The sequence below is a fragment of the Desmodus rotundus genome, chromosome 2 (genome assembly GCF_022682495.2).
Source record: "Desmodus rotundus isolate HL8 chromosome 2, HLdesRot8A.1, whole genome shotgun sequence".
Taxonomy (NCBI): Eukaryota; Metazoa; Chordata; class Mammalia; order Chiroptera; family Phyllostomidae; genus Desmodus; species Desmodus rotundus.
The window spans coordinates 155797861-155822940 of NC_071388.1; the positions used below are offsets into that span (position 1 = coordinate 155797861).

The 25080-nt window shown below is 45.4% G+C and overlaps 1 protein-coding gene across 3 annotated transcripts in view; it reads right to left on the reverse strand.

The window, feature by feature from the left end:
• Window positions 1-25080, reverse strand: part of STK39 (serine/threonine kinase 39) — a 271016-nt gene that overhangs the window by 219166 nt on the left and 26770 nt on the right. The window contains exon 1 of one of the 3 annotated variants that reach the window (XM_024579873.4): window positions 20168-20282. The exons of the other annotated variants lie outside the window; for them this stretch is intronic. The gene's annotated coding sequence lies outside the window, so the exon portion shown is untranslated. Of the gene's footprint in view, window positions 1-20167; window positions 20283-25080 lie in introns of those variants that run through there. 3 annotated transcript variants of the gene reach the window in all.

Here is a 25080-nt window from a genome sequence, read left to right on the forward strand (position 1 = left end):
TTAGCTAGTATTACTCCTCAGGGAAATTCCTCCAGGTCAACTGTCGGTGTCCTGCCAATTTGTCGTTTTAATGCTACATGATGTTTCATGATGCTGATGTACCACAATTTATTCAGCCCTCCTTCCGCTGCTGAGTATTCTTTTTATATCCAGCCCCCCCCCCTAAGAAATATATAGCAATAAACATCTGGTACCTTTAAAATACAGATTAGTCTGCAAACATTTCTGTATATTAAAGTTAGGAAATAAAGTAGCCAACTGTCCAGTAGCCCATAAATGTCAAGATTTAAAAAACAAAGCAGCAAAAGATATTACATTACCCTCTGGTATGAATGGCGGCCAGTGGGAGACAGTTCTGCCCTTAAACCCCACTAAAACGAGGAGCTCCTGGACAAAAGCTTAGTAAGCATTTGCCCATCTTCCTAGCACCCGAAAGGACTCCTTAATGATATGCTTACCTGTCCTTTCTCAGTAATATGACTTTCTCAGTAATATAGGCTTTCTTTGGAGATGCTGGCTGGGGGCGTTAACAAAACCAATGGCTTTGGACCCCGCTGTCGATTTCTTCCAGTTCTCTCTTTAGCCAAGTTATTCTCTGTGCTGTTTATCTCATGTGTCCAACCTCAGAGCCCCTGTGGGCAATCAGGTCACATGAGAGCTAGAACATGAATGGACGCATGTGAGTGGCAGGTGCCACTCTGCTTCCTCCCATTGTCCCTGTGTGAGATGGCTGACCTAGAACGGCAAGATTCTGATTTTTGCAGGAAAGCTAAAAAAGTCAGAATTTTGTGTGACATCTCCTAATGTGAGAATGCTAGCGATTAATTTTTTTTAAATACTGAAATATTGTGAGTCACATAAAAGCTTGCTGTAGGCCATGATCTACCTCCCTGCCTTACTACTGCTTGGCTTCAAAGGTGTACCCTTCCTTACTGGATGGTCCAAGTTCTCAATTATTGATTAGATTACACATATGCAGTTGCTGTTCTTCTAGATAAAAAATGATCGCATTTCCTATGGCTCAAGGTAACAGAGAAATGTACTCGGGACGTGGGCCCAAACTGATTCACCACGTGTCGCCGCCCCACCTCATGCTACCATTTCACACAAAGAGAAGAGTATCAGAGCCATTCATCTGTCACTCGGTGCGTTGGAAGTGGAAGGAACCTGCGCACAGTAAGCTCTCAAGTCAAACGCAAAGAACAGAAACAGCGAGGCAGGTGTTATGTGCAATTTGCTACACAGACTCCTTTACAGAACAGGCGCCACTGCCGGCCTGCCCAGATAGAGGGCACACAGACCTCGCGTACACACCGGGCCGCGCACAGGAAGGCCTTGCTTCTCCAGGCAGCTACCAACAGGTGACCCTCCTGAGTGACCTGGTTTGTGTTACAGCCAAGCCGGCTGAGTTACGTCCTTCTGCCTCCATCAAAAGAACCAGAGTAGAGCTGCCTTCTGAGGCTGTTGGAGCAGATTTAGAGCTTACCAAAAACAAATAAGTAAGTAAAGACCAGGGCGAGGCGGAGAAACGGCCACTCAGCGGATGTGCCTACCCTTCACCACTGACCCAGATAAACCACCTTCCTTGGGAAAGCATGGCCTGTCACTGACTGTAGAGGTCACGAACCTCGCCAAAGAAAGCCAGTGCTCACATAACTCAGCCAGAGCCGTCTGATGGCACGGAGAAACAAAAAGTACCCTGGGGTTCTGGTCACAGGAGAGAGAGAGGGAAACTGGTGTGCGGAATCAGACTGGAGTCAATGAAATGTCAATAAATTCACCGTGGACCTCAAGCTATATCTAAACCAAAAAAGATTTTTTTAAACCATTTAAAAAACCCTATTCTACACTTACCAAAATCAGAAGGGGATGGAGTGGGATTATCTAACATAAACAAAACCACTCAGGAAGTGGCAAGGAGGTGCAGAGAAATTCAAAGCACCAGGTTAAAGGGGAATGGTTTGTATGTGGTAAGGAGTTGTTAAATAACAAACCCTAATTTCCATCGGATTCAATGGGATTAACATTGGGATTTACACCTAGGCATGTTTTGTTTTTGTAATGATACACATGAGCTAAAAAAAATCATTCTGTGAGTATATTTAATCGCCAGTTAAAAAAATAACAGTCTGCAGAGCACTCAAGGTCAGAACCTCAGAAGTGAAACTGTATTCTAGGGTCTAACCCTAACACGGAGACTGACCGACACAAAACGTGAGGAAACACACAATCGCTGTCAGTGAATGTGCGTTTTTCCAGGAAAAGACTGTCCCATTTTGATGTGGGGGGACCCAGCTGTGGACAGCCTGGTCCCGGGGATCGGCTCTGCATCACTTGTTAACGAAGAGGCGACCTTTACCAATGTCAAGCAGACTTAGTCACTTCCTCTCTGCTCCCCAGGATTCATTCCCGCCGGGTTGCACTGCCTGCCGGTGGAGCAGTCTCCCTCAGCCCTGTTACTTCTGGAAGCAGCCCTTTCACTGCGGCCCCTGCCTGGAACGCAGGAGGCCCTGGGTAACAGTGTTTGCTAAGTGAATAAAACCCCTATCAGGCCATCCCTGGGGAGGCCACCTGTGGACAAGGGAGCTGTGCTCACGGCCAGGTGTGCTCACAGGAGAGTACACCCTGGCAGAGGCTATCTAACCTCGACACGAAGGAGAAGAGCACTTTTTTCAATATGCTTGGTGCCTGTGGCAGTTACCCTCAAGAACGAACCTAGAAAGGCCATCTGTCATCTGCCTGGAGGCTGCTCTGACTGCAGAACACCCCTTTCAGTTCTGGACCCGGAGTCACAGGAGAGCTCACACTGAAGAGCCACGATCCACCAGAATGAACTGGGAACCTCAATTTAAAAAAAAAAACTGACCCCCCCGGCCAACGCTCAGCATGTAGAAGCCATACGAAATAAGGCAGGCTAAAATAAAGTAGGGCCCTCTATAATTCTACTTGGGTACAGAGAGGTGATACAAACCACCTAACAACATGAAGAGGTGGCAGACAGGAGCCGATGACAGCCCTCAAAATCCCTCTCGGGAAACGCAGCATCGGGCCCTAGACTGCAGGAGGGACACATTCCTGCAGAGCAAACTGGATTTTACACTCAGTTAAAGGTCACACTGAAGTCCTTGTACCCTGCAAACGCAAAGCCCCATGATCTGGCAGGACTGAAAAACTTCCTGTTCTGCTCTGAGGGGGTAGCAACAACTCCAGGCAAAACCCACTCATTTCACTGATTAAATCGGCCAAACAGGAGCCAACATTCCACAAAGGAATGTCCACTGCTATGCACACAGATAAACAGATACACCCACTGGCAAAGGCCAAAAGACACAAGTGTCCTGGTTCTAATATGGTATTTATTGTTGGTGGTCTCCAATTCCTTACTGCTCTAACCTAAAGCCAAGTGGAAATAGGAAGGGCTCTAAATGCAAAAAGAAGGGCCAGTATCTGCTTTGACATCAGTTCCACTTACCCCTTCTCATCTACATGAATGCTGCCTTTGTATGAAGAAGAAGAAGAAGATACCCCTCTGAGCGGACAGCAGCAACCAGGGAGCGCAAGGCCTGGCGAGTGGACAGTGCACAACGGGGCGGGGGGGAGCCCCCTTCTCTAGCTAATTGCATCAGCGCTTGTTGGGCTGAACCAGAGTTAGATGTTCAGCCTCCAGGGGCAATGTACAACCTTGGTGGCCTTTGGTCAAAGATTAGCATATCCACAGCCCCCATTCTATAAAAAAATAAAATAAGTAACGTTTGTTTCTAAGCCCCAGGGCAACCCCACACTCAAGAAACAGCCCCGTGAGAAGACCCTGGGTTAAGACAGGTGTTCTCAAAGCCTCAGAGACCGGGTAACTACATTGGAAACACTTAAGAAGTCCGTTTATAAAGCTGATTCTTGAGCCCATATCCAATGTACTGAATCACAATTATTGCAACTGGAGGCCTGCAATCTGCATTTTTAATAAGTTTCACCAGCAATTCCCCTATCCTTGTCAGAACCATGGGTCTGGGATACCGGCTTCTCTCCCCTCCTCCCCTGCTAGGACACCAGGAGGCCAGGGCAGGAGGCAGCTGGGAAAAAGAGGTACACTAGGTATTGTAACAAATATTTAATATAAACAATTGGTTCAATAGGTGTTAGAGACCTGAGAAGACTGAGTGATACAGACCAAAGGAACTTTAGGAAGCAGCTGCCATGCCCAGGGCTGGGGAAATCTAAGAGGGGGTATGGGATTATGAGAACCTAACAGTTTTGAGGAGACCCACAGGGGTAGGGCCCAGACCTCAGAGGGGCAGGTGCTGACTCTCAGGATCTCCAAGGAAGGACTGTCAGTGAGAGTCCACATGGGGCCAAGACCAAATTCCCGAGGACTGGCTGGGGACGGCGTCTCTGAGGGCCACGGGGATGTGGAAGGAAGCTGCTGCTGGCAGAGTGAAGACCCCTCCTAGAAGGAGCTGACAGGAACACTACACCAACAGGACGAAGCGTGTCCCTGCTCCCTGCTCCAGCGTCCCAGAATCCCCCTAGCACCCGTCAGAAGGGTTTGACAGGGAGACAACAGGCAGAGAAGAAATGTGCTTTGCCCAGTACCAGCCCAACACACAGGCCAGTCCAGACAGGTCTACCTAAGGCTTCAAGACAACCACCTACTCAGGAGCTCAGGAAGCACAGCACACATCAGTTCCAAGGAGAGGTTGGACCTATTCCAACCTCCACCTAACAGAGGACAAGCTGCCCCTTCCCCTCAATTCTCATTTCACTCTGTTTTCAAGCATAATTCCTAATGGGACACTTTTTAATGTCTGACACTCCCGAAAGCTTCACTCTGTACTTCCAAACCCAGCCCAGCCTACTGTACTTCCTCTTGGTCATGTAGTACTGAATGGGTGGGCGTCTGCGGCCCGACAGCCTTCCAGCCCTGCGACCCTGGGTGAGCTGCGAGGCACACTGTGCCCCAATTTCATCAATTACAAAAAGGGAATGACAATAGCACCTACCTCACAAGATGGCTATTAGTATTAAATGAGATAATGCATGCAAACATAACAATACAAATGAACACACCCGGCACTGAGATGTTGAATTTTTTCTTTTGACTGTTAACATTATAAACAATATGATTATCCTAGACACCTAGATGGACACTAGGTCTACTACAGCTTCTGAAAAAATACCTTTTTACCCCCCTCCCCCATCTCCTCAGCTCCCAGAGTCCCAGTTCCTGCCAGTTTCTAGTTAACTCCATCTGAATGAACCCTGCTCTGGGTAGACAGCGTTGACAACTAACTTCTGTACCACATGATTGGATGTACAGAAAATTATGGAGGGAAATGATTCATTGTTGCAGATCCACATCTCCGGTAATCAAATATCCTGGGCTACTATATCCATGAAGCAGCAAGTACCTAAAAAATTTCTCCTAGCTCAAGGACAGAAGGAAAAATATCCTTTACTTTAATGCCACCCACCCCTCCCTATCTTTCCATCTGATTTGATTTTACTCAATCAAATTCCTGTTTTATCTCATCTCCCCTAGCAACCTGAGGCTCTACCCCAAGTTAAAACCACACAACAGGAAGTAAAGGAACACCTACAGCATAGAGTTCTTCCCTCCCCCTCTCTTTTGTTGCACTCTCACCCAGGAACAGGGGGATGATGCCACATTCTGAAACAACAGCAGAAACACCCTATGAAGGGCCCCAACAACCCGCCAGACCCTGACAAAAGCAGCAGCATGCTTTCAGTTCCTGCCTCCAGCAGCCCCACCGTGTGGGTCATCCTAATGGAGCCACCAGCAAGATCCAACATTACCAGCAGTGGGGGGGCTGGCAGGACATCAGGAGAACTTTCCCTCTCACAGCCTTAGATCTGGAGGCCAAAGTGTTAGAACCGGAAGATGTGCAGAGAGCACACGGGACCACCTGGATGCCCTCTGAAAAACGTAGATGCTGATTTAGTACGTTTGGGTGGGGCCTGAGATTCCATGTTTGCACAGGCTTCCAGGGGACCTGCTGCATCTAGTCCACGGACCCCACTTCGAACTGCTACAGCAGACAGGACACAGCTGACACAAGTCAACCAAAAGTTTCCTGGTACCCACCTCCTAACAAAGGAGCAGAAGGTTTAGAAACTTCCTGCCCAACTCCTAGGCCCCTGTGGCCGACTGGGGAGGGAAGCGTGAACCTTGGGAAAGCAGATGCCTGGGGAGTCAGCGATGAGAGGCATCAGCCTTGGGATGGTGCTCCCGGCTTGCAGAAGTCTAAAAGGAGCAAATTCCTCCCAGGGAATCACTGCTGGGGGGGTTTCATGGGCAATTAGCCCTTCAGAAATGAAGATTCCACACCCCTCCCCACTGTTAAGTGTAGTATCCCATTGCTTAGCTGTTTTCAGAAATTCACTGCAAATGAAAGATGAGGACAACTACACTTTCCTGCCTCAATGGACAAGGTGCAATTAAACTTCAGAGTTATTTTCACCAACTATGGTTGAAATTTAGTGGGGCTTCAGTTATCTAGAAATTGATTTCATTAACCCAGGAAACATAATTTCTCAGCTGTTGTGGGAAAGAAAGGGCACACAGTAAACCAAGTGGAATGGCCAGATGGATCACTGTATGTGCTTTTAATTTATCGTGTGTTGGGCCCCCAGGCACAGTCGCACTGAACAACCGAGCTTCCTCACAGCGATGCCGTGTCTAATTCAACGCAGACAGGTGACCTGGTACAACATTTCCAGGAACAGAGTCATTACAAATGTTGTTTTTCTTAATTGAATCTACCTGCTTCCAGCACGAAGTCTCGATATCTGTGACCGTATCTCTAATGGGAAGCAGATGTGTGTTCTATGGAGCGCTCATTAGGATGGCCTAAGTTTAAACACGACATAGTCACTCCTTCATTACCTTTTTTATTTTGATAGCTAGGCTCATTATATTGATAAGTACTTGTTAAACTGATTTTTTATCAAATAAATGTGTTTATTTCTTTGGAGTGTCATTTATTCCATAAAGGATAGTATTTAGTTTCATGTGTTTACTGTCAAGTTTTTGGTCACCTCATCATACGTCCACCTTGAACTCTAAGCTCTCCGAAGGTACTTTACCTACACCCTGGATTCCACCCGCTCGCTGGTAACATGACCCCTCCTGCACACAATGTAATGAAAACCTGTTGTTGATAATGGCCAGGCCCTCAGGGTTAGGCTCTGGGCTGTGGACTGCTAGGAACAGTATATGGACCAAAATCCTGAAAAGGCCCACGTTTCAGATTCAATCTCATCATGTGTCAATTAGCTTCCCCTTGTCACTTCAGCCCAGTAAGGAGCACAAAATGGGCTGACGGGTGTAACGACGCCCCCACGCTAACGAGCTGGGGTGGGCAGGAGCAACCAGAGCACAGGACCTACTAGATCTACTATGTACGCATAACAATTGTAGCAGTCAATGCCTTCCACGCACACAGGAGAACAGCACCTTGGAGTCGGGAGGAACTTCAATTGATAGCTCCTACCATCATGTAATGACAGAGAATATGTAGTTGTTACTCATGTGGCAGATTTTACTGAGCTTCTGGAATACGCCAGGCGCTACTCAAGGTGCTGGAAGAAAGTGCTGCCCCCATATGGTTTATATTTTAATTAGGAGGGAGGAGGGAGTAGATTTTTTCAAAATCAAAAATAAGATCATTTCCTTCAGTAATCAGTGCCATGACCAAAATAAAACGAAGGCATGCTATCGATTGGTGAGGAGGGCACACGACCCACGATGGGCAGGAAACCTCTCCGAGGCGTGACATCTGGCCTGAAGAGAGGAAGCCGCCCAGCCCGTGGATGAAGCGTGCGAAAGGAAGGGTCAGCACACACAAAGGGCCCGAGGCCCTTTCCCCCTGAAAATTATCTGGGGGGGAAACACATTTAGGCGCTACAACGAAATACGTGATCACCTCTGATACAATTGTCACCGCATTTTCTAATAAATAGTCCTTCCCAAAACTCTGCCACCAGAGCTGCTCCATCCGCCAGGCTATATTCTCCTTGCTCCAGGTGACAGTTTCAAAGGCTTCCCATGCATTTATTCGATCCGCCTCCGACGTCTGAAGGAACGAGTGTGGAGAGCTTCAGGGACAGAGACAAGGGGGTGCGGCTACAGCTTGTTGACCGAGAGGGCTGGTGGAAAATTGACGGCCAGACAGGTGGAAAGGGGACTAAACACATGGAGACGGCCCTGGAGACCAAAATAAGTGCTCCGGAGAATCTTGAAAAGAAGAACTACGTGACCTGGCTCTCATTTTACAAAGCTCACTCTGGCTGCTCTGCGGCAGTAAGGCTGTAGGTGGGACAAGAGCAGGAGCAGCACGCTGGGCCAGGGAGTGGCTGTCAACATCCAGGCACAATCTCCTGATGGCCGGGGCTAGGGGCACTGAGTGGAGAAGGAGAAAAGTGGCTGAAACAGGGATATTTTTGGAGGTAGAGCCATAGGTTTTGCTGATGGATTGGAAAATACCTGGGGAGGAGGTAGGAAATCGTTTAGGTACTAAAACAAAATACCTCTACCTTCTTCCATCACCTCTACTTACAATCATTACCGCACTGTAAAATGAATGAATAGTCCTCCCCAAAACTCTGCCACCAGCACTGGTCCATCACCAGAATACATTCTCATCTCTCCAGGTAACAGCTTCAAAGGCTTGGGCTCCCATGCATTGTTTGATCAAACCCCAACATCAAGAACAAGGAAGGGTGAGGATGCAGGGAAGGAGATGTGCAAACCTCCTTCCTGCTCTCTCCCACTTACTAAGTGAAGACAGGCAAGCAAGTGGGGGATGTGTTTCCACACATTCAAGAGACAGTCTTGGAGGAAAAAAGAACTGTTCGCTCATCTCTTACAAAGGAGTATTTGGTGTGCACTGCCTCCTGTGAAGAAACATTTTATAAAAACAAATGAAGAACTATAAATATTTGATATTTAAAGGTATTTTTTCCATCCTACTATTTTACTCTTGGAGGCTTTTTAAAAGAAGTAATTAACCAGTCAAATGAAACTTTTTCCCTCCCTTCCTTAAAATTAAACCCTACTAAATAACAATGACAAAGAGTGTTTTAAATAAGTTTTTAAAAATTCCATTACGCAAACACAACTATTTTCAGGGTGGCATATTACCTTCTAATCCTTATTCATACACAGGCACACGCATAACTTACATATACTCACATATATATAGTCATAATAATTATGACCCTCTATTCTACTTGCACTGTGAATTAGTTGTAAACATTTTTCACATTTCTAAAATATGTTTATATTAGTTGCAACACAACATCCCAACTTGTTACTGAACCATAAATTATTGCCTTTAACCTTAAAATTGGTCATTTGAATCCTCCTTTCTCTCAGTTTTGTATAATAATTTTAAAGGGATAACCCTTTATCCCTTTGGTGCAAATAAAAGCTAAAACAATGACAAATGCATAAGCACTGAGGCTCGTGTAAAGTCACCATATTTCTAACTCATTAAATTACTTATAAAATCATTTATCTGTCAATGATTTGCCAAACCAAGTGAGTAAAAAGAAATACATCAACTGCATTCCAGGATTATTTCCCTAGGATACTAGGATAACTCACAAAGCACAACACAAAATCAGCTAGAACGTGTGAACTTTGTCTTTAAATGAGTGAATGGACTATGGACTCAGATGGGACATCACATTCTCTGCACTATAATTTCACCAGAGTCTTAGCCTTCGCCAGGTGGCTAAGTACTGTTAAGGGTCCACAAATGAAACACTGCAAGGGACAACTCTTTGAATGGTTTAAGAACAGTACCACATTAAAATAGGTTACTATATTTAAACGTGTGGGTAATTTAGACACGTAAATAACATACAGATGCATGTTATGTATGGGCCGAATTCTGTACTGGGTTCTGAAGGTGTCTTTCCTTTACGGCTCCTAATTCCTCAATGCATGTCTAAAATAATGTCACATGCTCGTGCAACCGCCAGGGCCCCAGCTGTCCCCCACATTCTCACCGTGGCACCGTATTTTAGGCAATGCTAAAAGTAGCAGAGGGGCAGGGGAACTGCAGGGCTGCAGCTTCAGGAAATGTTTAGAAGAAAAATCCCATATCCCTTGATACCCTGATACTCAAGGGGTTACACACTGCTCAGCAGACACGAAGCTGGCTCCACTGAAGTTTGCTCTCAGCTTCAACAGGAGGCCAGGAAAGCGTGCAAAGACTCTCACAAGCCTTGGAGATCTAAATGGGTCGCCTCTCCCGTGCTTTCATTCGCTATCCTTGGCTTGTGAGACCAAACACCTCAGGAGAACGCGTGAAGGAGAAAACGTGTTGGCCGTCCACAGTAAAAATCTGATCTCCCCAGGCGACAGCCTGTTCTCCATCCTGGAAAACTGAGGGAGTTTTGCAAACTGCACCATATTTCGAAGCCGCTGGTGGAGACAGACCACTTTAAGGCATTCCGTGATGATTCCCTTTGTAAAAGGAAATGGTAACCCTGGATTTTCACGTCCTATCAGTGCAGACTTCCACACCTTCCGCGGCTTACACTGGACAAAGACACCAAAGGACGTCCAAAGTCTTGGACAACTGGTATTCAGCCCTATCAAATAATGCTTGAAATAATTAAGCTGTCAGCAGGGCCTTGGAAATGTTTGGCTATAAGAGTATCTGGACGTCATATTATGTTTCACGACAGTATCTGATCTGCATCACAATTCCTCGCATGCTCCAGCCAGAACCAAAATGACCAAACGGCCAACAAAAAATGTTTATTTTCCATTCACCTTCATTTTTCTCTTGAACTTCAAAGTAACATTTCCGTGCTTTTTTTCATCTGTCTTTCAAAGACTACACACCAAATTATTTAAGAAGTAGGAAAGGTTATGACTGACTAGACAAGAAAAAAATCCATAGAAATATTAAGTGCAATTTCATTAGTCTTAGAAATCAGCACACTATAAGCCTACAAGAAACATGCACAGCCAACTACCATGTCACCTCACTCTCAACTCCAAACCACATGTATTTAAAAAAATACCTCTAACTAAAATTGGAATTAAAAACTACTTGGTTCCGCTCATTCTCTCTTTCGCATTTTCACTACCATTCAACCATTAACATTCATCTTTGATATTTGTACCAGTTTACAGATAACTGTATGTCCTCTGCTTGGTTTCACTGGTGAAGTCCACAGAAATGTCCACCTGCCATGGGCTGGGGGACCCAACAATACCAAACAGAACAATCACGCTCTCTCAGTCAGGCTAAGGCCCATTTAACAAACATCTCACAGGTGAGAGTGAAAAACAGCAACCAAGGACAACCTAACTCTTTGGTGCATATCCTCTTCATGGGAGATTCACATTCGCAACTTCAAGCTCATTAAATTCAACTGACAGGACTTTCCAGGGAGTTGTTAGAGACAAAAAATTTAACAAGGAGTTAAAACTCTGAAGGCATGTCTCACATGGTTTACAATTTCCAGCTACATTCCCCAGTTGACTTTTAATTTCTACCTCACACTTTCATTTATTAAATAAATGATGGAAATTCCTTCCAAGATTTTCTTTTTAAACATTTTGGATTCAAGTCCCACATTGCAGAGGCCAAACCTTGGCTGGCAGCAAGACTGGCCTGAAAGAAAAGTGTGGGTCAAACTCTGCCACAGCAAAAGCTCTCTCTGAGAACACTCACTCGCAGACCCAGCAGAGCGGCCCAGGAGAACCACTAAGACACATTTCAGGGCTGGCCTGTGCTGTTTACTCAGTCCTTATGTCATGAAGTTACAAACCCGCATTTCAGGCGTTAGCGAGCTCTGGTCATCACAGGCCCACTCGCTGAGCCAGCCTCCCACCCCTCAAACCTCAACTGCCAACAGAAACTCTTTAAAATACAAATGCAGTCAAAGTTCTAGATTTTCAGGCACGATACAGTGAGAGAAAAGATGACTAGACATAAATAATGGGTAAGTGGATGGAACAGGGTCACTTTCACCCCATTCCTAAAGGAATGCAATCTAGAGCTAGGATAGAATCCTGTCCCTGTCTCCGCCATCTTTGCCCCGAGGCCTTCCAAAACCCCCGAATAAACTCCGTCTCTGGCCAACCTCCCCCAGCCCCACCCCAGATCGCGATTCCACCAGCCAATGAACAAGGAGATTTTCCCAGCCTGGGTTTCAGAGCTGGTTCCCAAAAAACTTAGGACTCTAAGTCAAAGTAATGCTCAAGGAGACCATCCAATAAAAAGATATCTCTAGTTGTCATTAAAAACAAGAACAAAGAACTGTTCTGTCCTTGAAATAGCTCTAAAACATTATTCTGTCGGTAGTCCCAGAAAAACAGAAAACAACGAGCCAGAGATGAGGTTCCCTGAGAAGGCTGAGGCCCCTCCTTCTCCAACAGAAATCGTGGGCACAGTAAATTAGAACACCAAGTGCCTGCTTACTTGATTATCAGTAAGTGCTAATGATTATCAGTACAGACACAATCCATCCATTTATACTCCCAACAACCCTACGAAGTATTTTATCCTCATTTTATGCTCAGATAACTGAGGCCTAAGATCATTTTTCATACAGATGCAGGTCTCTCTGATGTGGACGTGACCCCCTCTACCAAGCAGGAGAAGTAACCAACGGTTTATCTAGCTCCTACTGGCTATCTACATGGTTGGTCCTATGTGCCCCGTCCCCAATTCCACCCAAAGATAACCACTTCCCTCATGTGCAGCAGTGGCCGAATCGCTAGAAAGCTGCCTCTGGATCGAGTCACCATAATTTAGGAGACATAATACATGGAAAGTTAAGAAAACTCCTCAGGAGATTAAAAAAAGAGCCCCAGCCAGCGTGGCTCAGCTGGTTGGGCATTGTCCCACAAACCAAAAGACTGCTGGTTTGATTCCCAGGCAGGGCCCATGCCTGGGCTGCGTGTTTGATCCCCAGTCAGGGTGTGTATGGAAAGCAGCCAATTGATGTTTCTGTCTCACATCGACGTTTCTCTTCCTTTCTCTCTCCCTTCTCCTCTCTCTAAAATCAAAAATAAATTTTAAAAAATAAGAGAAAAAGGAAAGAGGCTCTAAGTGAATAAATTTTTAAAGTTAACCGAGAGCAGATTCAGAGAACAGGATCATACGCAGAAGATGGTGAGCACACATTTTCACCCCCACTTCAGGCCAACTGACTGAAGCATAAGGGACTTAGGTTAGGTGTGCAGATGAACTTCCTGATAGGGAACAGTGTAAGACTGGCATGGAGGCTATATAATATTACTGATGGAAAGATTTTCAAAAAAAGCACCTTTACATCTAGGGCAAGATTTCTCAACCTCGACACTATTGACTGGTTAAACCAGATAATTCTTTCTTGTGGGGCCTGACCTGTATTATAGGATGCTTAACAGCATTCCTGGCCGGTCACATGCCTGTACCCTCCCCAGGTGTAACAATCAAAGGTGCCTCCAGACATTGACAAATGTCCCAGAGAGTGGAGGGAGAAGAGGTCAAAATCTCCCCCAGTTGGGAACCACAGCTCTGAGTTAGGGGGGGAAGGAGGAGAAGTATGGTGGGGAGGAAACCAGATGTCCCATCCAAGTGCCCAGGTCCTGGCCAGCCCAGTCACTGAGACCTGAAACTGCCCGAGGGAAAAATCGAGGTATGCCCGTAACCCAGAAACCGCACGCTCTGCCTGCGATGGCCAACAACAGGCTGCCCTCCGGAAAACAACAAAACAGAAGCGATGGAGACCAAAGCAGGGAGACTAAAGAAGGGAAGAGGCCTCGCTTTGCCCAGGGGACCCGGTTAAGCAAAGTCAGGACTTCTCCACAGACCCCAGTTCCTAGGAGGGGTTCTAGCCAAGGTTGAGTTTATGAGAAAGAACACGTCAGAGCTGTCACCAATGTCAGAGTCGAGGCTTCTTATCATTTTAAATGACGCTGACGTGACACTGAGAATGAACACCCCAGAACGTGAACCGTGAGAAAGAAGAAGGGGGGGGGAACACAGAGCCTGCACTCTCGTAAGGGCCTCCAGGCATCTGAAAGCACGAGAAAAGGTCATACAACTTGGAGAACGGATGTGTGTGCTTGAAACGCTTGTGAAAGGTACCACAAGCTCACAGAGAAGAACTACAGGGATTTAGGAGGGTTTAACGGGGGCAGGCTCCTTGTTAGTCAGCACGTAAGTGCCTAAATACACAAGGTGCTGTGCTGGGAACTCTACACAGAGCAAGGTCCTCGCACCTGGCCTTCACCCCTTGGGACACACAGCTTAAGGCAACTTTGAAGTCACTGGAGAGATACAAGCAAGACTGTTTTCTGTGCCTCTAAGGTCATCGTGCACTGGCACCTCAACATTCCACCACCACCACCAAAATACGAAAGAACCTGTCACTCAAACAGAAAGGCCAGGTACACTGCTCGGAAATCTGTCTACAGCAGAGTGAAGTTACAGAGCAGAGCAATAGTACTCAACCTCCCACCCAGCGAAGCATCGGAAAAAAGTGGCGGGGTAGGGGTGGGTGCGGGGCACAGGGTCCTGGGTCCGCAGGACAGGCGGGATCTACCACCTCACCTGCAGGCTGGTGGAAACCAGGCTGAAGTGCTCTTCCTACCAAGTCTGTCCATGTTCCCCATTTACCAAGCATCAGGGTTTCTAACAGTGTTGAGAATGACTAGGGAGAAAAGTATTAGCTCCTCTGCAGATTTTCCTTGTCCCCATGCTGGAGTGTGAATTAGCATAAAAGCAGATGAGTGAGAAGGAAGTCATTCTTCCTGGTTCTTTATTTGCCTCCTCAGATGCTAAGGATGTATATTCAGCTCCAGGGCAAACTTTAAATCCCTGGATATCCTTTCTCACTACACCCAACAAAATTCTCCTGGAAAGCTTTCTGGGCTTTCCTTTATGTGTACTCAGAGAACACAGATCCTCTTGAATGTGGGTGTAAGCCAAACACAATTATGAAGGTAAACTAGCTGGGTTAAAAGTGACATGCCGCACTAAAATTTACTTAGAAATGCAGGGAAAAAGCAGTAAGAAAGATTGATGAACGGACAGAGCGGGTAGGTAGAACATAGGTGAGAGACTGTAAATTTCTTCCGACTTTGCTGCACATTTGAAAATTATTCATAAGAAAATGTTGAAATCAATTTTTAAATAACCCTGTTTTTATCTTCAAAGAATATACAATGACAAGAAGAAAATTAATACATTTAATAGAAGTAACAGGTTAGAAAGGATTATATACAACATAATACTGATCTGGTGAACACAGGGCAAACACTAAAATACTGTTTCTCCTTTGGAGATGGGACTATGGGTGACTTTCTCCTTCTGTGCGCTTTCCTACATTTTCCCATTTTTCCTCAATGAACGTACGTTGTTTTGCAATAATAAATTACTCTATAACACTGAAGTTTAAGAAAACAAAATCTCTATAGCCAAACCTAAATTATTTACTATTGAGAAGTATAAGGACTATAATGAGTTTTATCGCAGTGGGTTTTTTTATATATAAGCTCAACTCCCTCAGCACATTTGTGAAGCAGCAGCTCTGCAGAAGATGATGCTGTAAGCCCTACTCTTGACAATTAAGGCAAGAAAACAAGGTAAGATGTTTTGGCAGTCAGGCAGACTTTCAGGCCAAAGCCCCCAGTTCATATAGTTCTACCAGCCCCATTATATCCGCGTGGTTTACCACCGACTCCCAGCCCAACTCCTGACAGCGGTGTCCTCACGGAGGCCTCCTATGGTCTCGCAAAGACCGCTGGCAGGTCTATGCTTGTTTCTCCGTCCAGTGCGCAGAGCACAATACCTACCTATGTGCATGAGCAAAAAGACACCCCTGAGGGATCGTGTTGTAGCAGACAGGAGATCAAGATGCCTGGTTCCTTGTGTGAACAAACCCTAACACCTCTGACTGTCAAATGCGAGCGCTTGGCTCAGCATGTCCAGGCGTCTCTACATTCTCCAACGTTCTACCATGTTACAGGTCCCCAACAGTGCACTCACTTCTGGGAGACGATAAAGCCACGAAACAACAGAGGTTTCCTCGAGGATCTCTTGGAGGACCCAGTGTTCAAAGATGGCTGGTGATCAATCAGAGGTAGGTATCGAGGGGAGAGAGACCTCACCCACCATCTCCAAGCTTCCTGTGATGCCCTTGGGCAGAGAGGCGAGAAGACCAACCGTGCCCTTCCAGAGGAAAGTACACCGACTCCATTAACGCAAGTTGGGTCCAAATTACCGGCATAATTCCAGGTAAATCCTCCCACTTCATGAGACTCCAACTTCAGGAGAGATTTAGTGAATAGCCCTCTTTTGCTTTACCAGACGCAATTTCCCATATGCAGAACCAGTCAGAAAGCTGTGAGTCTTGCAAGCTGCTGAGCACAGAGAAATTAAAGCTACTTTCTCAGCTGCATAAATGACCAAGGTCATATCAAGTTCTCCCTGAGTGCTCATGAACTGCTACTCTATGATAGTGAAAGTCTTTTAGGTCATTTGCATGCTTTTCATTATTTCTTTTCATTTTCCTCTTTTGTATGAAAGTTTCAATTACATAAAGAGTAACAATCATATATATACTCTAACCAGAGAAGTAACTCAGTACTATTTCAAGAGTAGTTAGTTATATTTCCCAACTTATGAGCATTCACCCAAATAGGAAGATAATTTTATAAATATGAGGTCTGTCTGGAAAAAGTCCAACCATTGTTAATATAATGACAATGGTTTGGGCAACAGTGACAACAATGGTTTGGTCAGCCAAGGGGAGTGGACTGGAATGCACATGTGTGAACAATGACGACTTCACTGTACTAGTCAGTGGGGGTGATAGACTCCAGTTGAGTGAGCATGTGTACTGTGTGGCCATCACATTCAAAATGACTGAGCAAGCAGAAGAACAAATCTACATCAACATGCGCATTAAGCTTGACAATTCCTCTGCATAAACTATTGGATGATTCAGAAGGCCACAGCTATGGGAAACTGGTGATTGGCAGCTTCATCACAGCAATATGCCTGCTCACACATCACATCTTGTGCAGAGTTTTTTGCAAAATATCAAATCACCCAGGTGACTCAGCCTTGCTACAGCCCAGATTTCTACAGCCCAGAAGCAGAAGTCACTCTGTGACTTCTGGCTCTTCCCAAAACTAAAATCATCTTTGAAACAGAAGAGATTTCACACCATTGATGAGATTCAGGAAAATATGATGGGGAAGCTGATGGCGATTGGGAGAACTGTGTGAGGTCTTAAGGTGCCTCCTTTGAAGGAGACTGAGGTGTCATTGTCCCATGTACAATGTTTCTTGCATCTTGTATCTTCTGCAATAAATGGCATTTTTCATAGTACCTGGCTGGATACTTGCTGGACAGACCTCCTATATTAAAGCCCTCTCCCCTTATATCTCATTTGCACAGACTTTAACCTTTAATTGAACACCTCCTACTTGCCCACGCAACACAGCAGACACAGCCACGAGTGGAGGACACCCACTGTCCTGTGGGATGTTACAACTCAGTACACCACATAAGCACACAAAAAGGGTAACACAAAGTGTCAGCGAAGACCTGCAGCGCTCCGGCGGCTCAATGGAGTAATCTGCCTCCACTGTCCGTCGAAATAAAAGTTTTCACGAAAAAATTATTTACCATGTGCCTTGAACTATGGGAAATGACAATAATCCTAATCATAGCTTACACTTACCGAGTAATTTAAACGTACCAGGTACTGTGGTGTTTTGCATGTGTTCCTAACCACTCAGAATCCCACAAGGCAGCCATTTTATTTAGTCCCATATTACAGATAAAGACATTGAGACTTGGAGAGTGGTTTGCCCAGGGACAAACAGCTGGTCACAGGAATAAGGTCCACATCCAGGTCTGCCTGCTGCCCAAGACCATGGCGGGAAGAGTAAGTGGGAAGAGTTGCTGAGAAGAACAGAGGGGGCAAAGGCAAGATCAGAGACGAGGACGCACAGCAGTAAGCAAACACCCAGAGAAAGTGCATCATCTGACCCAGTAGCCCGCTTCTCTGTGGGTGTTCTGGGTAGAGTGGTGGAGGTAGGAGGGTTCTGCATTCCAACATCGGAGTCAGGTAACAAACACTCTTGGAAAAGAAGGTAACAGAAAGCCAGTGTCCTCATAATGTTTAATATGCATAAAACTACAAACTCTCTCCTAATCCCACTGAGATTAACGATAACAATAATAATAACAATAAGCACTTTTACCAGATCACCACCTAAACTCTGGCTAAAACAAGCTGTTGCTCTCCGTATTTAAGGATCTGCCAACCTACGAGATCACACCACTCTAACATGATTAATCCACCACGTGCAAGTATCTTTTGGAGGCAGACAATGTCTACATAGAACTAAAATCAACAACAGGACCAAGAGAACCTTCTGGACTTTCCAGAAAACAGCAATAGTTATCCTTAACACTCTTCTGGAGAGCCGCACTGCCTGGGAGGTGAAGAAAGCTTCCTGCAGAGAAACCATCATGGAATACTCCACCCTCTCTAAGTGTCCACTTCCCCTCATAAATCCCCTGCACCGTTTCCTTTACTGTAAATGACTTCTCTCTCACCTTCGTCTCTACTTCCAACCTCTTCTCTGAAATCCCAGCCCTCAGTGAGACACACGTGGTAGACATCATCAGGGCTCACCAATTTCACTTCCTAAGCACAAAAGCACTGCATTACCTTGCAAAAGACAGGGCCATGTAAATGACTGGGTGGACGAAATGTGAGCAGTGACAAGTGACTCTTCATCAAGGAGGCAGACAACTGTCCCTCCACAGCACCCCCCAGCCACAGCAGACAACCAAGCCACACAACGGAAGCAGCCTGGATCACAGAGTTGCTGCAGGAAGGACAGCTGACCTGGAGCATCTCCCAGACTCACAGAGGACTCAGGGCAAGAAATACACTATTGTTGTGGTAGGTTTCTGTGATCTGGGGGCTGGCTGTTAGCACACCAAAGCCCAGCCTCACCGAAACAACAGAACAGGCTTGGTGGACATCCCAAGCGTACTGAAAATCCTTCTCAAATCAAATTTTCCACCTACTGCCACCTAAATCTGGAGAAGCCTATCTACCTTCTCTCCTGGCTAACCCCAAGAATCGTAGGTTCCGCCCTCCTCCTCTGTATCCCCAGGCCCAGGTGAAGAAATTGCACAAGGCAGTTTGACACATTTTTAGTGATGGTGATTTGGGCTTAAGATAAAAAGCCAAATGAATTTTAATCACCAGGAAAACATTTAATTGGGAGGGAAAAGGTTCAATCATGAAGCTGAATGTCTACTTAGGTATATAACTTTGAGACTTCCATAAGATACTAATGTAACTGAAGCAATCTCAATTCCCACCCAGGCTGCAAGGGCGTGCCAACTCTGAAGGCATCAGAACAGATAAAATAGCCATGTGCTTCCATTTTTTCTTAAGGGTCATATTGCCACTACTCAGAACATACTGGAAACTGACACTCCTTACAAATATCACCTGCAATTGTAAAAATTAAAAGCTCAAAGCCACAGAACTGCAATGCAAATATCAAAGGTCTGCTTCAAAAGTCATTCATCGCCACCTCTCCCACTCCTTCCTGCAGGTTCAGAGAACAGCTATGAAAGAAAAAATATGTACGTGGTTTCATAAAAAAACTCCAGCTTACAAGTGTTGCGAATTTCATTACCAGTTCTCAGATCTCACAAGCTACACAGAAACATCAAGCCCCACGCTCCCATTTGTTTATCTTCCAGTTAAGCAAACTGTTACATTTTGAATAAAGGATCTAAAATCTGCACTTGGTAAAATCTTTAATCCTTTTGTTTGCTTTTTATCTAATCTACACAAAATGATATATAATTTAATTATTACTCCACTTGTCTTTCTCTGAAATAAAGCTCACCAACATTTCAATCGTGAACAACCATCACACAGTCTAAAAAGAAAGGGTAATTCATTAGTTCATTTTCTCTATGTTCCTCTAAACACATGGAACAAACTGAAACTTCAGTTCCCCTCAACCCAATTAAAAAATCTCGCACCTTTAATATTCGAGGGCAAAAGATTATGAGGTAGCTATAAATCCAGACAATATAAAGGTTTCAACTTTGACTCACATGCAAAAGGAAAACCATGACAAACCCACCTATTTCGTCTCAAGAGTGTTACCAAACGTGGCAGGATTGCCCCACCTCCCTCTTCAAGCACAAGGGCGTGCTGCCTTTAGAGTGACTTGTCCTTTATGCTGACCGTATGAGGCAAGAGGAAGTAGTGCTAATTATTTATTGGCGAGCACACATCCATCAGGTACTTATCACATGTGTGCAACTGTTTATAAGGGTCATTTCTGTTCTACAGTTTACACAGAGTTCACCAACCCTGGGAACAATAAATAAGCCGGGAGGTTCTGCCTTCTCCACCATGCTTTGCGCCTTTAACCTCTAAACCATTGAGTTCCTACACCTATTCAGTGGTAGGAAACACTTCTGTCTTAGAGTTAGGACTTTATATCTGTGTCCACCTTCCAATTTTTTTACTGTTTTTATTTTACTTAGTTGTAAGTAGAAGCAAACACATGTGTACTTCATAAAGTATCATCAACATCGCGTCTTCTGCCTCCAAGGAGCTAATCTGTCTTCTCACCTGTATTATCACTGGGCTACAGTGAAAAGGAACCTATCTGTTTGCTGTGTGCAAACACCTCCTCTTTCAGTACAACACAGTTGCGTAAATATTCCTACTCTTAGTTCTGACAGTGAAATCCAGACACAAACACTCATTGGGTGTGGTGAAGGTGACGGGACCAGAGACTAAGAGAGGTCCTTACAGAACACTGCCCTGCTTTATCACTGTTATCTAAAGTGTACCCTGTTGTTATTCATTTGGGGCTCTATATAAACAATAAGGCATTGCAGTTGAAACTAAAATCTGAGAGGAGCCCTGGCTGGTGTGGCTCAGTTGGTTAGAGCATTGTTCTGTAAACCGAAAGGTTGCGGGTTCGATTCCCAGTCAGGGCACAAGCCTAGGGTGCAGGTCTGGTCCCCAGTCAGAGGTGTACAAGAGGCAACCGATCAGTGTTTCTCCCTCACATCGTATTTCTCTCCCTTGCCTTCTCCCTTCCTCCCCTTCTCTCTAAACATCAATGAGCATGTCCTTGGGTGAGGACTAAAAACAAATTCCAAGAGGAATCTGAATGGCACCTTAAAAAACTATCACTTCAGTCAACCAGATCTTTCTTTCTCTCACTTTAGAAGAGGTGAAAAGAAAGAAGTTTGAGTCCTGACCTGAAGACCACACACTTTGACTTCTATAGAGAAGCGCTTGGCAAAGATTATCTTAATACCTTGTGCTTAGTAAACAGACCAAACTAATGCATTCATTCAGTTAAGTGTTTGCACAAGGAAGTTACTGAAACTTACTGTTCTTGAGAATGTTTCCTCCTCATCTCACCTGCAGGAGAACTGCGCCCAGTCCTGCCCCCACCTCGGTTGGAAATCAGTAAGGCCTCCAGAAAGAAGTCTTCTCTCGGGCCCAACTCTCCAGCACCACCTCTTCACATCAAACTTGGCCGTTCTCCTGTCCCGGGGCCCTTGGGAATACCCCTTTGCCCCTCTGAGCCACCTGACATGTGGGGGACCTGAACTAAACGTCTGAAGAGGGCTTACAGGTGTGACTAAGGTAAGTGGTCAGAGCGTGCCATAAAAGCACCAAGCTGCAGGAGAACTTGCCCATGTGCCGTGACTAATGTTAACCCACACACTCACACTTCCAAATGTGTTCACAGAATAAAAACTGTCAACTTTAGTTAAAGCTCATCTTTCCAGACCTTTTTTAAACAGTAAAATATAATGACAAGTTACACACAAAGACATTCTCCTCGTAACACATCGAATCATGACCAACAAGGCTCACGCGCCCTCTGGCCATTGCCTCCCTCCTGGTGCCCTTGTACACCTCCCAGTGTGGCCGGTCCTTTTTCTAGGCATTTATACACGTCTTCGAAACCACACAAAACATACAAGAGTGGAGACTCCAGCACAGTCATTCTGGAGAAGAATCCGCCTCTCTGAATACTTAGTCATAAGTACATACAGTTGTGAATACAGGAAACAGAGCTTATTCTCACATTACTATTTATTAATTATTGCATTATTTTTTGTTTTACAACTATAAGCCTACTTTTGCCCACCCTGTCTATATTCACATGATCCACTGATCCCGCTCGGGACACGTCCCAGAGACTCCCCCCACAGGCATGTCCAAGGACGTTCCCTGCAGTCCTGCGCACGGGTTGGAGGGAAAGATACGGAGATCCAGGGTGGGAACCCATGCGGGGTAAACACGGCCAAGTAAACTGATGAATCATAAGAACGTAGGGCTGAGTTATAAAAGCAAGAAATAGTAAGAGCTAAGGCACAAAACCTGCATGTAGATTTCATACACACATAAATCCCGTCATCTGCTATAATAACCACACATACATCACATGATTCCTGTGAAATGGTGTAGAACGCTGAAAATAGTTCCTCTCACATTTTAAGCACTTAGTAAATATTCACTATTGCTAATTAGATTAAAAGATGTGCACAATATATTGTAAGCCTTCTATTACAAACCTTCGTTTACAGCACCATCCTTTCCCCAAAGGGCTTTCCTTTGCCCTGTTTCTGAAAAATGCCTGAGAGGCAGGGAAGCTACGCTAAAGACGCGTACGGTAGTTACCTCTGAGGGGACTCACGGGTGTTGTAGCTTATTCTCCTTGCTCAGCCGTATTTCTATAATGAACAAATATTACTTTAGCACTTTCTTTGGCCCTTAGTGTTCCTTTCATAATTCCTAACGTAAAAACATGTGACTTAATAAAAATAAAACTATACAATTCGTGACCAAAAAAAGAAACATCCGCAAAACCCATCAATGGGGACACAGTTCAGTTATGGTACACACGCGTAGCAGAATATTCTACATCCTCTTTTTGTCCACGTGGGGAAGCCCACGCTGCTGTGTGCGGAAAGCAGGCTCCGCAAGGGCACAGGCCTGAGACCTGGGAGGCGGTGGACAACGCTGGTCAGCAGCACGGTCTGCAGAGCCAGCCGCCCACACTCACACCCTGTCTGCCGCCCCGATGGTGCGGTGCTGGGCGGCAGGAGACCCCCAGCCTCAGTCCTCATCACCAAAGCAGGGTGAAGACAGTGCCCCCTCCTGGGGCTGCTGAAAATAAGTTTGGAAGAACAAAAGAAAACCTGTGCATAAGGCCCACTAAAAAAGGTGTACATTTTATTTATGTATATTAAACCTCAATAAACGTGATTTTAAAATACGCATACATGCATGCACAAAAGGTCACATAGTGTATAATTCCATTTATATGAAATATCCAGAATAGGTAAATCCTTAGCAACAGAAAGCAGACTGGCGGCTGCCTGAGGCTGGAGAAAGGGGAGACCGGAGAACAGTTGCTGAGTAAGTCCTGAGTGTTACCACAGAGTGATGGGCGCTCTGGAGCCACACCGAGGTGGTGGCTGCACAACACTGTGAATGGGCTCGATGCGACTGATCTGTTGGCGAGACAGGGTTAACTTTATGCTCTGCGAGTTTTACCTCAAGGAGAGAAAATACGCGCATGCAGAACAACAAAATGTTTTACAAGAATAAACACAAATTAAAGGGTAAGAAGAAACATTCACAAAGGCTGGAAGGGGGAAAACAATGAGTAAGAGGAACATGTGTAACTGAAAGCCAAAAGGTCATGTGATACAGCATAATTCTGACAGGAGCCCTGCCCAGCCAACTGACGCCAGTGTGCCATGTGACACAGGACAGGCAGACCCTCTACACCTGGGAGCCAAACACTGCCTTGGTTTGCTGCCTTTTCTTTTTAAAGAAATGATATTCACCTCTATTCTTTGCCATTTGCTGTTTCTACCCACTGAAAAATGAGGTCTGTCCGGAAGGTATCCAGCCACGTATTATGAAAAATAGAGACATTTATTGAAGAAGGTACAAGAAACATTGTACATAGGACAATGACACAACACCTCAGTCCCCTTCACAGGAGGCACCTTGGGACCTCACACAGTTCTCCCAATTGCCATCAGCTGCCCCATTGTATTTTCCAGAATCTTGTAGACCGTCTGAAATCTCTTCCCTTTCAAAGGTGATTTTAGTTTTGGGAGAAGCCAGAACTCACAGGGCACCAAAGATGGGTTGTAAGGGAGCTGAGTCACCTGGGTGATCTGATGTTTTGCCAAAAAACTCTGCACAAGACGTGATGCATGAGCGGGTGTGTTATCGTGACGAAGCTGCCAAGCACCGGTTGCCCGTAGCTGTGCCCTTCTGAATCATCCGAATAGTTTCCACAGAGGAATGTTCAGGCTTAATGCAAAGTGTGATGCAGAGTCGTTACTCTACTCGCTCAGTCACTTTGAATGTGGCGGCCACACAGTACACATGCTGACTCAGTGGTGTCTACGGCCCCCACTGACTAGTACAGTGAAGTGATTGTCCACACATGCACATTCTACTTCACTCTCCTTGGCTGCCAGGTTACATCGATGTCGCACAAACCACTCTGGTTATATTAACAATGGTTGGACTTTTTCTAGACAGACCTCGTATGTCTTGGAACTCTCTTCCTGTCAGTACATACCATATCTTTATAATTTTGAAGTTCTGGGCCACTACCATGATCCACACATTTTCAACTTCCTTTACCTGATCATATATAATATGCCAATTAAGGAAAGTTTCATAATGAAGTATCGAATACGGTATGCGACTGCCTATAGTGAAATCAAACCCCACTCTGAAATACGTTTAGTTCTTAGAGCGATTTTAGATACATCCTTCATAGCCAAACCGCTCCCGCAACCATTACTGCTTCCAACAAACAGCTGAAAGAGAGCAATGAAGCCCCCTCCGCCTCCGTACCCTCCAAACTGAAGTTGGTTTAATTTGATTTTACAGGGGAAAAGAAAGGTTAGCTGCATAGGAGTTCATTGTATGCTTCTCTGCTCCAAGCGGGCCCTCCCCTCAGCCCAGTGACCGCCTGGCATGGCT